At 53.6% G+C, this 18058-nt stretch overlaps 1 long non-coding RNA gene and 2 pseudogenes across 1 annotated transcript; 1 reads left to right on the top strand and 2 right to left on the bottom strand.

Moving 5' to 3' along the window:
- The window catches only part of LOC128820667 (uncharacterized), a 2212279-nt pseudogene that overhangs the window by 200481 nt on the left and 1993740 nt on the right, over positions 1-18058 (bottom strand).
- LOC128820669 (uncharacterized) overlaps positions 1-18058 on the top strand; it is a 1091286-nt pseudogene that overhangs the window by 79888 nt on the left and 993340 nt on the right.
- Positions 12237-14873, bottom strand: LOC128820782 (uncharacterized). The gene is made up of 4 exons (XR_008440940.1): positions 14220-14873; positions 13428-13604; positions 13033-13186; positions 12237-12796 (listed from the first exon to the last, which is right to left on the bottom strand). It is a non-coding gene; the product is annotated as an uncharacterized LOC128820782 (long non-coding RNA).

Genomic DNA, 18058 nt, shown 5'->3' with positions numbered 1-18058 from the left:
GTGGGACACTGCAGGAGGGGCGGTTTGGAGACCCCTACCCACCCAGCGCTGTTTTGCTTGCTACTGCTTGCTGTAATTAATAAAATGCTAATTGACCTTAAAAAGGCTGAATCAAATTATTCGCCTCAATTTATCACAAATAGCATCTAATTAGGCATGTTGTAAAAGGAATCAAATGATAGCTCTGAGTAATTGAAATGAACAGGGCTAATGCCTTTATTAATGTTCAGCTCTTTATTAAAAAGATCAGCTGGGCAGGGGGCTCGACGCAGAGCTCGCCCCCGCGGTCGTAGCTTTCCCAGGCAGCCGAAAGGAAGGCGGCGTGCAGAGTCGGTCACTGGAGTCCCGAGCAGCAGCTGTCCTTTCTCCTTTCCTTGTGGCACACCGGTGGCCCGAGGATGAGGAGGCGTGGCGTGCAGAGTCTGTTGCTGAAGTCCAGAACAACAGCTGTCCCCACTCCTTCCATGGTGGCAGCACCAGGGCTCTCTGTCTCTGTCTTCCTGCTTCACAGAGCCTGACATAGTCTGTTCCTTCTTAGGTGATGGCGACAGTTAAAAGTCAATCAGGGGATGTGTTTCCCTGTTCCTCAGCTAGGGCATTTGCCTAGACTCCTCTACTGTGTTCAGTTTTTGATTTATATTCTTTTTTTCTTCCTAAAAATACTCCCATGATCCTAAGGGGTTTTTATTTGCATGTTAGTCTCAGAGTGGCAGCGTGGAGGGTTGGGGGGCTGGTTGTCCCAAGGTAGTTTAGAGAAAACAAACAGAGCAATTAGCTAATTAGCATTTCAATATCGGTTCTTAGCTAGAGTTAGTAGTTTTCTTTTAGTGTTGCCATGGGAACTAGGAAAGCCCTGCCCGCGTCTCTGGGGAACACCTGGAAACTGTTCATAACACAATTTGGTAAGCTTTCTCTATAGAGTCTGCAGCTTCTCTAGAATGAGGGCTGAGATTTCTAGAGGGGCTGATGAGACCCCTGTGATAAATTGAGGCGAATAATTTGATTCAGCCTTTTTAAGGTCAATTAGAATTTTATTAATTACAGCAAGCAGTAGCAAGCAAAACAGCGCTGGGTGGGTAGGGGTCTCCAAACCGCCCCTCCTGCAGTGTCCCACACTGCAGTGCCCCACACCCCACTCCCTTATTCAGTCTCTTTTTATAGTTTCTTGGAGGTTTCTTCATTCGCGTCTCTTGCGATAGCGGTGGGCGTAGCTTGAGCATCCCTCTGCGTCGTGTCTGCGTTGTGTCGAGGCAGGTGATCGCTGATTTCACAATCGGCTCCGGACAGTGATGGGCGTACCCGGAGCACTCCTACGCCGTCCACTCCGGTGGCCGCCGCCCGGTGGTTGCTGATTTCACAATCAGCTCCAGCCATCCCCCAACATCCTTAGCCTGTGTCTGCAAAGGAAGCTAAGAAAAGCTCCCTATATGATGATTAATCATACTTGTGGTCTTGCGCCTTGCAATATGCCTATAGCCTTGCGGTTTGTAGCAGTTGCTTCCTGTTTCCCAACTTCACAGATGCTTCCCCTATCTCTTAACAAGCAAGCTGGTCCCTTATACTTTAATTTTATATTTCCCCCTTTAATATTTTAATTCTTTTGATGAACAAACAAGTTACCACAGTTTATCACAATCCCCCATTTTCTCTTTTACCATTTGTTCATCAAATCGCTTTGCTGCTTCGTAGGCTAGAAGTAAAGTGTTCAGCATTGTCCTGACTAGAAACACCACTAGGACAGAGCAATAGAAAACTAATAATTTGCCAATAAGGGTGGAGTCCTAGCCTTGATTTTGTTTTGTAATATCCTGTTTTCCCCTTTTTGGCTTACTGCTCCCTTGGTGTTTCGGAGGCACTTAGACTGGTCCTTTGAGGGATCCTAGTACTCGGCTGGCAATAGTTGGAGCATTTCAGCATTGTTCCACTTAGAGGGGGCTTGGCCTTTTCCTCTCTGCCTCGCTCGCCGACTCGGGTGCTTCGAGCCGCGAGGTAAACCATCTTCTCGGCAGCAGCAGGACTCGCCTGAGCGTCCCCTTTTCCGCTCCTGCCTAGCCTTGTACTGTTCCCAGTTCTTATCTTTGACCAGAAGTGGGTTGCAAGGAATCCCCTTCAGTTCCTTTCGACAACACCCTTTTATTATCTGAGCAGCAAATGGAGTGGGCTCGTTAGTATGAAAACAAGAATATTTCCCACCACTCAGATCCAAAACTGACCCACCGATTTTCCAATTCTCCTATCCTTAGCACAGTTTCAGTTAGTTTTCGCTGAGTTTTATAGCACTCAGTACAAACCCCAATTGGTGGTCTTCCCCTCTGGCAATGGACCCACCAGCATTCTTGGCAAATTTTACATATAAAGCACACAAAAGGATAACAATCTCCACAACCTTCCTTATTACAAATCACTATATAGTCTTTAGCTAGTTTGTAATTGTATCCCTTTGCTTCCCCTTATGGTTGATTTGGATAATGTCCACAGAGTTCATTAGTTTTTCTTAAGAGTCACTTTCAAGTTCCCAGGCTGGCTAGCCACTCTCCACTGGTTATTTGTGGCAACCGGGCCTTTCACTCGGCTGGCGTGAGTCCACCCCTTTTCGGCCGTCCTGACTGCCGTTTCTGTGGTAAGCAAAACAAGAAAAGGACCTTCCCCACATGGAGTTAAGGAATCTTCCTTCCAAGACTTAATAAGTACTTGATCCCCTGGTTTTATCTTATGGATTGTGATATCCAGAGGTGGTCTCTGTGCCAACACTCCTTTCTTCCTCAATTCCTGCCTTCTGCTCATAATTTGGGTAATGTAGAATTTATATGAGAATCTTTTAGGCAGGGGTGATCTGTGGGGGCTTCCATATCATAAGGCATTCCAAATAGCATTTCAAATGAGGAGATTCCCACATCAGTTCGGGGTTGAGTTCGAATGTTCAATAAGGCAAGAGGTAGGCACTTAACCCATGACATTTTTGTTTCCAGCATTAACTTTGTGAGTTGTTTTTTTATTTCTCCATTCATTCTTTCCACCCTCCCCGAGCTCTGTGGATGCCATGGGGTGTGATATTTCCATTGAGTCCCCAAAGCTGTCAGGACATCTTTTGCAATTTTAGAGGTGAAATGGGGTCCCTGGTCCGAGTCTAAACACTCAATTAATCCATACCGGGGGATAATTTGCTCTAATAATACTTTTACCACAGTGTTCGAAGTAGCTCGGGCCGTAGGATAAGCTTCCATGTAATGGGTTAAGTGGTCTACCAGTACCAATAAATATTTATACCTCCCCACTTTTGGTAATTCTGTAAAATCTATTTGTATATGTGAAAAGGGTCATTGTGCCAGTTCCCTTCCGCCCATTGGTCTTTCTCTTAATTGTTGTTTATTTATTCTTTGACAGGTTAAACATTGTTGGGTTACCTGTTTTGCAAGGTTATAGACCCCTATACACATATATTTAATTGCAAATTGGTCAACCAGGGCTTGTGTTCCCCAGTGGGTTTTCTCATGAATTGCTTGCAGGACCCTCATTGCCATTCCTTTTGGGAGTACCTCCCGCCAGTCCGGTAGTATCCACTTGCCTCCCTCTTTTTCCTTCACCCCCATTTGGTTTAGTTTTTGTTTTTCCTGTACCGTGAAGGCTAACACATGGTTAATGGGTCCATGGAACCGGCAATGTTTGTCCTGGGGGTTATCACAGGCACACTGTATCGAATCAATCCCGTATGCATCCCAACAAGCCCAACATGATTCTTCCTCTAAGTCAGCTCCACAAGTGGAGCAATCTTCCCTTTGTGCGACCCCCCCCTTATATGGTTTTAAACTCATTAGAGCTGCCTTTCTCGCCTCCTGGTCGGCTAAGTTATTTCCCCGTACTGAGTTTCCCATTCCCACTTGATGTCCTTTTACATGAACAATAGCTGTTCTTTCCGGACCTCTCAAGGCCTGGAGCACTTTCCGAATTAATTCCCCATGTATCAACCCCTTTCCCTGTGAATTGATAAGTCCCCTTTCTTCCCAGATTTTACCAAATGTATGAACCACCCCATAAGCATATTTTGAATCAGTATAAATGGTCCCAACTTTTCCTTTTAGTAGTTCTAAAGCTCTGAGTACTGCATACAATTCACATGCTTGTGCTGACCAGCTGGGGCTAAGAGGACCAGATTCTATTTTCTTAAAAATCTTCCCATCCACAATAGCATACCCAGATTTCCTTTTCCCTTCAAGGACCCGAGAGGATCCATCTACATAATATCGATATCCTTCCTCTAATTCCTCCTCTTCGAGGTCTGGTCTTATTTTTGTTTGTTCCTCTATTTGCAAAAGACAATCATGAGTTAGTCCCACAACTGGTTCCCCATATAGAAACTGGGCTGGATTTTGTAAGCTTGTGGTTTCAATACTTAACCTAGGAGAAGAAATTAGGATGCCTTCATACTTTAGGAGTCTGGCATCTGTTATCCATTTATCCGCTTTTTGTTGTAGTACTCCACGGATGTTATGAGGAGATAAAACCTTTAGTTCACTCCCAAAAGTTATCTTTCCTGCTTCTTCTACCAAAAGGGCAGCAGCCACTATCGATTGCAAACAGGCAGGCCACCCTCGACTAACAGGATCGAGAAGCTTTGAAAGATATGCCACTGGTTTCTTTCCTCCAGCCCATTCCTGGGCTAACACCCCGTACGCCACCCCTTCCTTGACATTAATGAATAAAAAGAATGGTCTTTTTAGATCCGGGAGGCTGAGAACAGGGGCATTGACCAGTTCAGTTTTTAATGATTTTAACCGGGTCTCATCCTCGGAGCTCCATTTTAATAGCCCGTCTGTTGTTAATTTTTCATACAGAAATTTAACTTTCCCACTAAAATTTTCAATCCATTGTCTGCAATACCCAAAAAGTCCCAGTAACTGCCGAACCTGCCTTTTAGTTTTTGGAGCTTCCAGGGAAAGTATTCCTTGGACTCTGTCAGTATCCAATTTCTTAGTCCCCTGAGTCAGCCAGTGTCCGAGGTATTTAACTTCCTCTTCCACAAATTGTAATTTCGACTTTGAAACTTTGAGTCCCTTAAGGCTTAAATAATTTAGGAGTTTTATAGTTTCTTCCCTTACTCTTTCTTCTTCTTTCCCTGCAATTAATAAATCATCTACATATTGTAGAAGCACAATCCCCTCCCCCTGTGAATATTCTGCCAATATTTGTTCCAGAGCTTGCCCAAACAAATTTGGGGATTCGGTAAACCCCTGGGGAAGGACTGTCCACCTCAATTGTTGTTTTCTATGTGTATCCGGGTCTTCCCATTCAAAAGCAAAATAATCTCTAGAGGTTTCCTTAAGGGGACAGGCCCAAAAAGCATCTTTAAGATCTATTACACTATACCACTGGTTTTCTGGGCCAAGTTGGCTTAAAATAGTATGTGGATTGGCTACGACTGGGAATCTCTCAACTGTTCTTTTATTGATTTCCCGCAAGTCATGCACCAATCTGTAACTGCCATTCGGTTTCTTTACCGGCAGAATGGGGGTATTGAAAGGGGACATACAGGGTTCTAAAAGTCCCTTTTCCAAAAGTCTCTTTATTTCTGTTTTTAGTCCTTCCCTCCCCTCTTTGGGTATGGGATATTGTCGAATCCTGACAGGGATTTCTGGGTTTCTGATAGTTACCTCAAAGGGTTCAATATTTAATTTCCCCACACTGTCGGGGGTATACCAAACTTCTGGGTTAATCTTTTCTTCGTCTTCAGCCCGGGGAGGATATAGTTTTACTGTTAGTTCTCCCTTTTTTGCCTCTATCCCTATCCCCAACTCGACCATCAAATCTCTCCCTAATAGATTATAATCTGCTTCTGGAACTAGTAAAAATGACCCAATTCCCAATTTAGAATCACTTTCTAAGAGTACATTCTTAATTACAGGTACTCCAAAGGGTTCCCCTTTGGCCCCAATCACCTGTATTATCTCAGGTGAAATCTTACACCCTTGGGGAAGGGTCTGGACGGTTGATCTCTCCGCCCCTGAGTCTACAAGGAACTCATATTCTTGTTGCTGGGGACCTATTTTTAATTTTACTAGGGGCTCTGTTCTTTCCCTTGTCCCCAGCAGATAGAGCCCCCGACCCCCCTAATCTTCTTTGAACTGTTCCTCATCAACAATCTTCTGCCGACACTCTTTCCTTATGTGTCCCTTCTTCCCACAATAGAAACAGACAATGCTCTCTCCACCTCTCGACTTCCCCTCAAACCAACTTCTCTGGACATCAGTCTGACCTCTAGACTGACCTCCAGTTCTTCTTTGGGGATTCCGTTGTCCCTCCCTTACTGCTGCCAACATGATTTTTGACTGCTTTTTAAAACTCTCATCCTCTCTCCCAACACACACCTTTTGAGCCTCTCACAACAACTCATCCAATCCTCTCGCCTGCCATCCCTCCAACCTCTCCAACTTCTTCTGAATGTCCACCCAAGAATCGACCACAAAATGCACCTTCAAAAGTGTCTCACCCTCTGGGGTATTGGGGTCCACCCCTGAATACAACTGGAAAGCTTTCTTCAATCTCTCCCACTATCCAAAGAGCTGCATATTCGCTCTCCTCTTGGTTAAAGGGCTCTTTGGAGTTAATATATATATATATTTAGAGCTTGACAGATCCAATCCTCAGACGACCCAAACACGGGCCAATACAGCTGGTCTCTCCCTGTCCGTTTACTCCCCCCAAATTTTCATACAATAATGGATCATTTTAACCCTATCTTTTCCTTTTCTAGAAGGAAAGGCATCCCAATACTTTACCGTTAAGCCTAGTGGAAGTTTTACCGAGATTCTCCCACCCATGGGTTCAGCAGATTTACTTTTTTCTCTGACCCATCTTCTAGAGTGCCTTCTCACACTCAACACAAACAATACGACAGTCGCTTCCCCCAATTCGTGGCCCACTCTGTCGCCGGATATGGGAAATGCACTACTATGGGGTCCACACTCACTTGGGGAATCTGAGCTGCCAGTTCCCCTCTCACACACACGTTCGCATTCGCTGCACTCCAGGACTCCCACCCCTGACCGAGCGACCGAGCAGACCGGACTACTCACGTCTTTCTGGCGCCTCCGTTTCTCGACCGGGGCTTCGCCCTGTGTATCTTCTTATTCACTTCAATCACCCCGGGACTACACACCCCTAAACGACTCTTAAAGACCCCGTTTCCGGGGTCGAGGCTTTGTCCCTTTCACACGCACTCCGGAGCCCGCTTGTACGGGGCCCACCGAGCACATACACTTATACCAAACTAGTAAGCCGAAACTTGGGGAAGTTTCTCCGGGGATCCCCCGCCCCAGGAACTTTGACGCAGTCCACCTCCGTGTCTGGATTAGGCCCGCTTGCTCTCCTCCTAACCCAGGAGCCTCCCCACCGAGGGTAACTCGACGCCGAGGGGGTGCAGCTCCCCTCCTCCTACGTCCCCCAACCCTGGATGCTCTTGGAACATTAGTCCCTCAATCCAGCAGGTTTGAATCAACCCTGGATGCTCTTGGAATATTAATCCGTCAATCCAGCAGGTTTGAATCAACCCTGGATGCTCTTGGAATATTAATCCCTCAATCCAGCAGGTTTTAATCAACCCTGGAAAAAGGAGGCCCACCGCCCACCGGGGGCTACTTACGCTTCCTGCGTGTTCACTCTTCCGCGGTTCTTCGTGCACAAAGATTAACGGGGCTAACTTTGCTTGCTACTGAGTTTTAGGTTCGTCGGTAAAGGCCCAAGGAGGAAGCCCCCCCTTAGGTCCACCGCAAAAAGGCGGTGGGGCGCCTCACCCTAGTGGGGCCTCCCTCCCGGGTTTCCTTTATCCGAGTCACGGCACCAAATTGTGATAAATTGAGGCGAATAATTTGATTCAGCCTTTTTAAGGTCAATTAGAATTTTATTAATTACAGCAAGCAGTAGCAAGCAAAACAGCGCTGGGTGGGTAGGGGTCTCCAAACCGCCCCTCCTGCAGTGTCCCACACTGCAGTGCCCCACACCCCACTCCCTTATTCAGTTTCTTTTTATAGTTTCTTGGAGGTTTCTTCATTCGTGTATTTTGCGATAGCGGTGTGCGTAGCTTGATCATCTCTCTGCGTCGTTTCTGCGTTGTGTCGAGGCAGGTGATCGCTGATTTCACAATCGGCTCCGGACAGTGATGGGCGTACCCGGAGCACTCCCACGCTGTCCACTCCAGTGGCCGCCGCCTGGTGGTCGCTGATTTCACAATCAGCTCCAGCCATCCCCCAACATCCTTAGCCTGTGTCTGCAAAAAAGCTACAAAAAGCTCCCTATATGATGATTAATCATACTTGTAATCTTGCGGTTTTGCAATATATCTATAGCCTTGCGGTTTGTAGCAGTTGCTACAAGCTAGTATAAGGCTAGTCCCTTATACTTTAATTTTTATATTTCCTCCTTTAATATTCCAATTCTTTTGATGAACAAACAAGTTACCACAGTTTATCACAGTACCACTGAGTGGACTTTCATTTCTTGAGAGCTCTTGTTCCTTAAGAGAATTAGGATATTATCATCCCTTCAGAGAAAACCAAAGAATGGCCCTTGGTTTTGCCCTTTTTTTGTGCAGTGTTACGTTCTGTAAAGTGATCCTAAGTGGATGAGCTTAAGGCAAACGAGTTGCTACTTTGAGATGGGAAGCAAAATTCCAAATCTTCACCTTCTCAGGCCATCCAAATTAATTTGGGAAGTTTGCAAATTTTTGGAACTACTTGAGTTGAACAATGGGAAGTAAAGCTTTCCTGAAGTGAGGATTCTTACTTGCCAGATTCCTCTGTGCCTTCATGGCATGAAACGGGACAGCGTGTCCAAGGGCCCTTTGTGACACGGGGTGACATAGGAGCTGGCGGTGACAAGACCACGCCAGAGTGCTTGGAGCACGCGACGGGACAGGACGGGACAGAGCGGGGCCGTGAGGAGCCCCCGCACAGCGCACTCGTTCGTGTCTGACCCGGAGCTTTTCCCAGGCGTTATTCCTGCAGCTGACGTCGAGGCCAGACCACAGGACTTGGTGACCTGTGGCCTTCCCGAGGCTTCTCTTCTGCAGGTGCCCTTGAGGGCAGACCGTGGGACTTGGTGCCCCGGAGGCATCTCCCATCCCTGCCACCGGTGCCCTCGAGGCCTGACCACAATCAATCCTTGACAGGCGTCTCCTGTCCTTGTGGCAGGAGCCCTCGAGACCAGAGTGCAGGACTTGCTGTCCTGTAGCCTTCCTGAGGCTTCTCTCTTGAAGGTGCCTTCCAGGCACGACTGCAGGACTTGCTGACTCGGGGCTTTTCCAAGGCATCTCTCCTGCAAGTAGCCACAAATCCAGTCACTGCCATGGAGCAGAGACCCCTGAGAGTGCCCAAGCTGGCCTGGGTGCAGGAGGAGGAAGAAGGCCCTGGAGCTGCCCCAGTAGAGGAGATCAAAGAGGTGGTGCCATTTGAGCCACTGCAGGAGGGTGAGTGGCAGAGCTGGGCTTAGGGTTGGTGCCTGCAGCCAGCTTGGCACCACTGCATCCCATCCCATGGCATCCCATGGCATCCCATGGCATCCCATGGCATCCCATGGCATCCCATCCCATCCCATCTCATCCCATCCCATCCCATCCCATCCCATCCCATCCCATCCCATCCCATCCCATCCCATCCCATCCCATCCCATCCCATCCCCTGGGGACATGCCCATGGACAGGATGGAAGAGGGGCCGGGCAGACACCCCGCAGCGGCCGTGCTCCATCCCCTGGGGCATCCCGGGGCTGTCCCTGCCTGGGGAGCGCAGGGCTGGGCTGTGTTCTCCGGCCTCTCCCGCAGCCCCTCAGCTCTGGCTGCGCTCGCTCTTTGCCAGATGCAGCCGTGGGCCGCACACAAGAGCAGGACCCCGCCCGTGGCCTCTTCCGCAGAACAGCGCAGGTACCTGCAGCCATCCCCACCTGGGCTGGGCCTGCTGTCACCGCTCAGCCGAGCACCGTGCTTGGAGCATTCCGTGGAACACCCCTGGCTTCCTGCCCTTCTCCTACACCTGGTTTGCAAATTCATCAAGAGGATTCAGGAGGAAGAGACCCACACCATGGGCACAGGGCTCAGAGCATACTCACACACCTTCAAAGCCAAGACCTGTGCTGCCCTGCTGGATATGCTCGTAGAGGAGGGGTTTTGCAATCCAAAGCAAATAAGCAGCCTGTGGCCAGGGTTTGAGCCTCCCAGGAATTGCTTGGCCTCCCAAGCCATGCCCGCTGGTCACTGGAAGCCTTTGAGGCCATGGCAGTGTGGTGGGAAGGGAAGCACTTCTCTGGGGAAGCTGGGGACATTCCTCCCTCTGGCAGCTTTCCAAGTCTCCCCGTGCCTTCTCCAGGTGCCCGCCATGGTGAGGTACATCCACCAGTGGCTCATGGACAATCAGTTTGCTGAGCACAGGCTGAACAGGGCCCTGCTGGATCTCACCAAAGAACAGCCCGCTGACGTAGTAATGATGCTCCTGCGTGTGGCCCCATCCTGTGACAGGTATGGGGCCACCTGCCCAGAGGGCTCAGGGCTCCCCAGCCCATCTGTACAGCCTGTGCCAGGTGTCTGACCAACAGAGAGTCCCCAGGGCCCTCTGGCTGCACCCCTTCAGATTCTGGCCTGGGAAATGCCTGCAGCCTCGGGAGAGATGTGATGGGCGAGGCCCCTGTCAGTCAAAGCAGGGGCTGGTCCATTCACCCAGTACAAGCCAGCCTGCACTGTGACACACAGCAACAGAGTGCCAGGCACAGCTGCGGGTGCTCCCCGTGAACCTCAGCTCTGGCACCACTGTCTGCCCCAAGCTTCAGGGGCTGCAGTGGGAGCCCGGCTGGGCTCTGCCCTGGGGCCATCCTGCAGGGACAGCTGCAAACAGGGAGCATTCCCTTGCCACCAAGAGCCAAGCCAGGGCTGCAGGGCAGCTGCTCCAGCCCGGACTGCACTGCTGAGTGCTGTGCTCTGGGGCTGGGGCTCCCCGCACAGGGGACTGCACTGGTGTGCCAGAGGAGACAGAGAAGCTGCAGCTTCAGCCTAACTGAGGTGGGTGCGTGGGCTGGGAAGAGTGGGGAGGCTCAAGGGGATTCACAGAGCTCATCCTGCTGCAAGGACGAGGAAAAGGGAGTGGGAGCTCAGCAGTGAGGAGAGCTGAGGGCTGGAGAGCAGCTCTGAAGGACACTAAAAACCCACTGGACCTCTGAGACATTGCTGCTCCTCAGCCAGTGACAGGATGAGTCCCTAAGCCTGGGGCTCGGCCTTACTCATGGTGAGGGGCAACAAGGAAGGAAACAGTGTGATGGAGACTGCCATGGGCTGGGAACTCACTGGGGGAAAAGAGGGAGCAGTTGGGAAGTAAAAGGCAGGTGGGGGAGAGAACTGTTCAGAGAAGAGCTGAGCTACAGCTTGAGCAAGCTGAAAAATGTCATTTGGGGTCATCCCAGATTGATTTCATTTCAGAAGCTAATGAACAAGTTTATTTTTTGGGTGGTGGCATCTTTTCCCTTGGCGGTGTACACTCTGCAAACTTGAGCTGTGTTGCTGAAATGCTCAAGCAAGGCTGAGCTGCAGGTCACACCATTTCTTCTTTGGCTGATTCTGGCCCGGTGCTGAGCTCCAGCAGAGCCCTGGCAGAGCCCAGAGCAGCCTCAGCACCCGCAGAGCCCGGCTGCAAGGAGAGAAAGCAGAAAGCGCCCGTCAGCTGAAGGCTCCTGTCCCCTTGTCCCAGCCGCCCGCGGTGCCCAGGCCATGCTGGCCGTGCCCAGAGCGGTGACCAGAGCTGCCCATCACTGCTGCCTTTGGCAGCAGAGCAGGAGGGCAGGACATGTGCCCAGCCTGCAGCCAGCCACGGCACATCCAGCCCTCAGCAGCTGCCCGGAGCAGGATGCTCCTGTGCTCGCTGCCATCTCCCCAAAGCTCTGATCCCACCATGCCAAGCAGACGGGACCCACCTGACGCCATCCACCGCTGGAAGAAAAGCTGGTCCCAAACGATGTCCTCAGCCTTCTCCAAGGGCACGGCCCATCCACGCCGCAGCTGCTCCCAAGCACTTCCCCATCCAGACTGGACCCAACCTAGAATGCTTCCTCTAGAAAAACAAACAACAAATTATTAAAATAGATTACAGACAAAAAGGGGAACAAGAAAAAAGGTCAAAAATCTTATCTCTGTCAGGGCCTTGAGGCCCTGCATGCCAGGGAAAGACCCACCCACAGGTGAGGGAAGCCCAGGATTTCTCCCTTCCCCCCTGCACTGCCCCCAAAATAACGCTGATCCCAAAGCAATCAGGGGCAGTGGAGCAGCCCAAGCCCTTCCTTGCCTGCAAAGCAAAGCAGCCCCTGCACACGTTCTGGAGTCCCACCTCTGCTCCCACCATGGGGGTTGGTTTGTGTCGGGCTGGCTGCCCCAGCCCCAGCCCCAGCCCGGGGCACGGTGGGTGCTGGGGGCTGTTGGCAGGGCCAGGAGCCCACTCCCATTTCGTACCCACCCCAGCCCATGCCCCCAGCCCTGCCAAAAGCAGCCTGGCAGCCGACTGAAGGATCAGCTGCATCCGCCCCAGCAAAGGGGGAACCTTTGGTTCCTGGCCAGGCTGAGCAATGCCCAAATCTGGGAGCATCCCCCTGCATGTGGACTTATCTGCAGATTCCCTGTGGAGCCTGGCTTTGGAGAAGGTGCCAGAATCCAAGTCCATCATCTTCAGCTGGCCAGGCCGAGGAAGTGATTGTCATCCTTGAGGTTGTCCTTGGTGTCTCCAGCAGCAGCAGCCCCACCTGGTGCAGCTTCTCCAGGGGCTCCTTCTCCTTCCCTGGGGCCAGACCAGGCTGTCAGGGTTCTGCCCAGGGCCCCAGCTGTCAGGGAACCAGGACAAGCAAAACCCGGGGGATGGTGGCCACCAGTGCTTGTCACACCAGGTGTCCAGCTCAGCTCCAGCCCAAGAGCTGCGTGTTCCCTTCTGCTGACCCCTGCTCAGAGCTACAGGCAGCACAAAACCTGTCTGGTTGGCTTTGCCACTGATTGCCAAGAGATGTGTGGAGCTGTTACCTGCCAGGCCCCTGGATCCAACTGTGCACGTGGATCTCTCCCATCCTCTAGGGCAAAGGAACACCCTGCACCCAAGGATCATGGAAAAGCTCTTCTAAGGACGGCCTGTCCAAGGGCTGCATGGACAAACACCTCTTAATGACATCCTGGCACTCTGGGGAGAGAGACCAGGAATCACCAGTCAGTTGGAGAAGTTGCCCCCCTGTTCCCATGCCCCGGCCATGCTGGGTGTGCCCAGAGCTGGGCCTAGACCTCCCCATGGATTCTCTGTTTGGAGGAGAGCAGGAGAGCAGGACTTGTGCCACCTCCTCAGCAGCTGCCAGAGCGGGATGCCCACGAGCTGCTGCTGTCTCCCAGCACTGGTATTGCCCCCGTGGCCAGAGATGAGGATCCACCTTGAGAGAGCCGTCGTGGGAACAAGATCCGCCCCCAGATGATCTCCTGGCCCCTCCTGAACGGGTGCTTGCCCATGACCAGGTGGCACAGCAGGAGGCCCAGGGACCAGATGGTCGCTGCCTCGCCGTGGTAGCGTCGGTGGTGGATTCACTCTGGTGGGCTGTAGGACAGGGTTCCTGTGGAACACAGACAGAGTTCAGCAGGGGGATGCTGCTGCTCCCAGAGCCTGGCCCCAGCACCCCTGGGCATGTGGGGGCTGCCCCAGTGGCACACGGGGTGACCGCTGCCCTCTCGCCAGCACCTGGGACTTGTGTACAGACTCGGGGCTGGAAAAGAAGCCACTGGTGCTGGAAGAGGGCAGCAGAAACCCTGGGAAGGCCCAACCATGACACACACAAGAAAAACTCACCCAGTGGTGGAGAAACCCACTCTACTCCCTGCCTGCACAGCCCCCCAAAAATGTGAACAAGTCAAGGCAAACAAGGGGAGCAGAGCAGTCCAAGCCCTTCCTCGCCTGCACACCAAACCGTCCAGGGCACGGGGTCAGACCCCCCTCTCTGCTACCCCCATGGGGGTTTTTGTTGGGCTGGCTGCCCCAGCTCCAGCCCCAGCCCAGGGCACAGTGGGTGCTGAGAGCTGTGGGCAGGGCTGGGAGCTGGACCCCCTCACACCCCCACCCAAATCAGCCTGGCTCCAGCATTAATCCCATCCCAGCTGCAATAGGGGGAGCCCCGGTGCTGCACCCCGGCTGGGCCATGAGATGCCCAGGAGCGTCCCCTGGCAGGGCTCACCTGCAAACTGGGTGTAGGCTGTGTCTTGGAGGAAGGCGCCACAGCCAAAGTCGATCAGTTTCAGCTGCCCGGTGGCCAGGTCGAGCAGGATGTTCTGGGGCTTGATGTCCCTGTGCAGGACCCCGCAGCTGGTGCAGTGCCGCACGGCCTCCAGCACCTGGCGGAACAGCCCCCGCGCCTCCTCCTCCGGCAGGAACCTCCGCTCCGCCAGGAAACCCGACAGGTCCTGGCACCGCTCCGGGCGCTCCAGCACCAGCAAGAAGCTGTCGGGGAGCTGGAGCCACTCCAGGAGCTGAATGACACCAGCGCAGCCAGAGGCCACCTTGGCCAGCAGCACGATCTCCAGGGGTGCGCTGGTGCCGTCGGGCTGCGGGAGGAGCGCGATGCCGTCAGTGGGGCTGAGGCCGTGCCGGGGCTGGGGAAGCCCTCAGCCAGCCCGGGATGCTCTGCATGCCCCGCTCAGCCCACGCCCGCTCTCCCTGCAGGGCTCCTGGCAGCTCCCACCCTGCCGGGCCCCGGCTCATCCCCGCCCGGCACGGCCCGGCTTCTGCCGCTGGCCCCGCTCACTCACCAGCTCGCCCCAGTGCCGGATGCGATCCCGCGGCACCCTTTTGATGGCCACCTGCGAGCAAGGGAGAGCAGCGGGTTCAGCTCGCCCCCCGCCTAGCCCAACCCCATCCTCCTCCTCCTCCTCCTCCTCCTCCTCCTCCTCCTCCTCCTCCTGCGCCCGCCGCCGGCCCCGCCGCTCACCGGGGCGCCGTCCGAGAGCCGCGTGGCCGCGAAGACGCTGCCGAAGCCGCCGCTGCCCAGCAGCGAACCCAGCCGGTACCGCTCCTGCAGGGCCTCCTGCGCCTTCCCTGCGGGCGGGACGCGGCTGTCAGCGCTCGGCCCGGGGCCAGGAGCGGCCCCCGAGCGCCCCCCGAGCGCCCCGGGCCGGCCATCCCCAGGCGTTCTCTGCTGGCAACGGGACAGCGGCGGCTCGGGGCCGGCGGCCGCGCTGCCGAGCGGCGGAGCTCGGGCCGGGGAAGCCGCAGCGGAGGCGGCGGCAGCGGCCGCGCCGCCTGTGTCCTCCGCGGGGCCCGGGAGGAGCCGGGGCCGGGGCCGGGACTGGAGCCCACGTCGGGGCCGGGGCCGGGCTCGGGCCAGGCGGAGCCAAAGGGCGGCGATGCCGCCCCAGCCCCAGGCACTGATGCCCGCCCAGCAGCGCCAGCGCCAGCACGGCCAGAGCCGGGCGGGGGCGAGACCGCGGCGGGACGGCCGGGGACAGGGACAGGGACAGGGACAGGGACGGGGACGGGGACGGGGACAGGGACAGGGACAGGGACGGGGACTGGGACGGGACTGGGACGGGGACGGGGCAGCCCCACCCGGGGCCGGGGGCAGGCCGGAGGCATGGCCCGGCCCGGCAGGGGGAGAGGGAGACTGGGAGAGGAGGGGACAGCGGGAAAGGGAGAGCGGGAGAGGCTGCGGGACAGCGGGAGAGGGAGAGGAAGAGCAAGAGGGACTCGACAAAGTCGCTTCTTTTTCTGCTGCAGCCGCTGCTGCCGCTGCTGCCGCTGCTGCTGCTGCTGCTGCTGCAACTGTGGCTGTGCTGTGTCACAGTGGATCCTCTGTTCCATGAGGTTCCATGGTGTCACCATGGTTTTCTTGAATTGGCAGTGTCACAATGGACCACTGGTTCCATGAGCCCCCGCTGTGTCACAAGGGTGTGCTTGGTTCCATGAGGAACCAAAAAGCTCTGCATAAACATTGAGCAACAGTTGTTTAACACACTTGGGAACATCTGTTTGCATTCAAAAGGGAGGTTAAAGGTGAGGATGGCACCAGCAGCTTCCATCTGCAACAGAGATCCAGGGAAAGGACAGGGACAGAGAATTCAGCTGAAGGGCTCAGAAAATTCTGCTTCCAGAGATCATTTCTGGCCACACTGTCCTTTGTAGAAAGGTGACACCATTCCAGGCAGCCTGTACTGAGCAGGTGCTTCCTGAGTGGGGTTTGTTGTTCAGGAAACCTGCTCAGGCTTTTCCATTCCTTCCTTACAAACAGGAAAACTTCTCCTGGGCCTGTGTGCAGGCAGAGCCCTGAGGAGAGCAGGTGGGACACAGTGCAGTGGGCTGGGACATGGAGCTGCAGAGCTCAGGGACAAGGTTCTGCTGCAGGGCACAGGGATGTCAGTGCCAGGTGGGCCATGTCAGACGTGGTGAGGCTGGGGCTGAGGAGCAGCTTGTCCAAACAGGGTCAGCCCTCAAGAGGCTCATTCTTCCCCATGCCCAGACCTCCCAAGGAGACATTCAGCATCAAGATCACTTGGGGAATGCTTCTGTCACCTCTTCTCTGAACTGAAAAGTTCAGAGTCTGTTTGAAAGCCACCAGACCTTGTGCTTGTAGGTGCCTTTAACCTGCCAGCTATAAGCTGGGATCTCAACACAGCAGAGAAGAGGCAGTCCAGGAGGTTCCTAGAGTGTATGAGGACAAGTTCTTGTCACAGCTGGTGAGTGAGCCCACCAGGGGAGGGACTACCCAGACCTGCTGTTCACAAACTGGTGAACTGGAGAGGGCTGGTGGGACATGTGGGGGTTGGAGGCCATCTGGGGCACAGTGACCATGAAATTACAGAGTTTTCAGTATTTGGTGAAAAAAAGGAGGGGCCTCAATACAACTTCTACACTGGATCTCCAGAGGGCAGACTTTGGCCTATTAAAGAGACTTATTTGAGAGTACCTTGGGAAGCAGCCATTAAAAACAAAGGGGTCCAGGAAAGGTGGGTGTGCTTCAAAACAGAAATCTTGAAGGCACAGGAACCGATTATGCCAGTGTCCTGAAAGATGAGCCGACGAGGGAAACAGCCGGCCTGGATGGGCAAGGAGTGTTGTAAGGACTAAGGAGCAAAAAAGAGGGTGTATCATCTTTGGAAGGAGGGTCATGTATTACAGGAAACCCTTAAAAGGGTTGCTAGGCCACATAGGAAAAAAATTAGAGAGGCAAAAGCCAACTTAAAACTCAATCTGGCCACTTCTGTAGAGGTCTATAAAAATATATCTTTATTAATACATCAGTGGTAAAAGGAAGGGCAAGGACAACATCTATTCACTATTGGATATGGTGGCAAATGCAGTCACTAAAGATGAGGAAAAGGCTGAGGTAGTTAAACCCTTCTTTGCCTCAGTTTTTCAATGAAAAGAAAGGTTGTCCTCAGGACAAGTGTCCTCCTGAGCTGGTGGATGGGCACAGGGAGCAGAACAGCCCCTGTAGTCCAGGAGGGAGCAGCTGGTGACCTGCTGAGCCACTCAGATGCTCACAGGGGTATGGGATCATATGGGATCCATCCTAGGGGGATGAGGGAGCTGGTGGATGAGTTCCTCAAGCTGCTCTCCATCATTTCCCATCAGTCCTGGCTTAGCAGGGAGGTGCCAGAGCACTGGAGGTGCCAGTGTGAGCCCATCCCCAAGAAGGGCTGGAAGGAGGATCTGGGGAACTCCAGGCCTGTCAGCCTGACCTCGGTGCCCGGCAAGGTTCTGGAACAGATCACCTTGAGAGCCATCACAGGGCAGCCACAGGATGGCCGAGGGGTCAGAGCCAGCCAGCGTGGATTTAAGAGGGGCAGGTCCTGCCTGAGCAACCTGATCTCCTTTTATAGCCAGGTGACCCCCCTGTGGATGTGGGAAAGGCTGTGGATGTGTCCATCTGGAATTCAGCAAAGCCTTTGACACTGTCTCTGACAGCATTCCCTGGAAAAGCTGCAGCCCACGGCTTGGGCAGGTTCCCTCCTCGCTGGGAGATGGAAGAGCTGGCTGGAGGCTGGGCCCAGAGAGTGGTGGGGATGGTGCTGCATCCAGCTG

The sequence above is a fragment of the Vidua macroura genome, chromosome 30 (assembly GCF_024509145.1).
Source record: "Vidua macroura isolate BioBank_ID:100142 chromosome 30, ASM2450914v1, whole genome shotgun sequence".
Classification (NCBI taxonomy): domain Eukaryota; kingdom Metazoa; phylum Chordata; class Aves; order Passeriformes; family Viduidae; genus Vidua; species Vidua macroura.
This window is presented reverse-complemented; position numbering and strand designations above follow the sequence as displayed.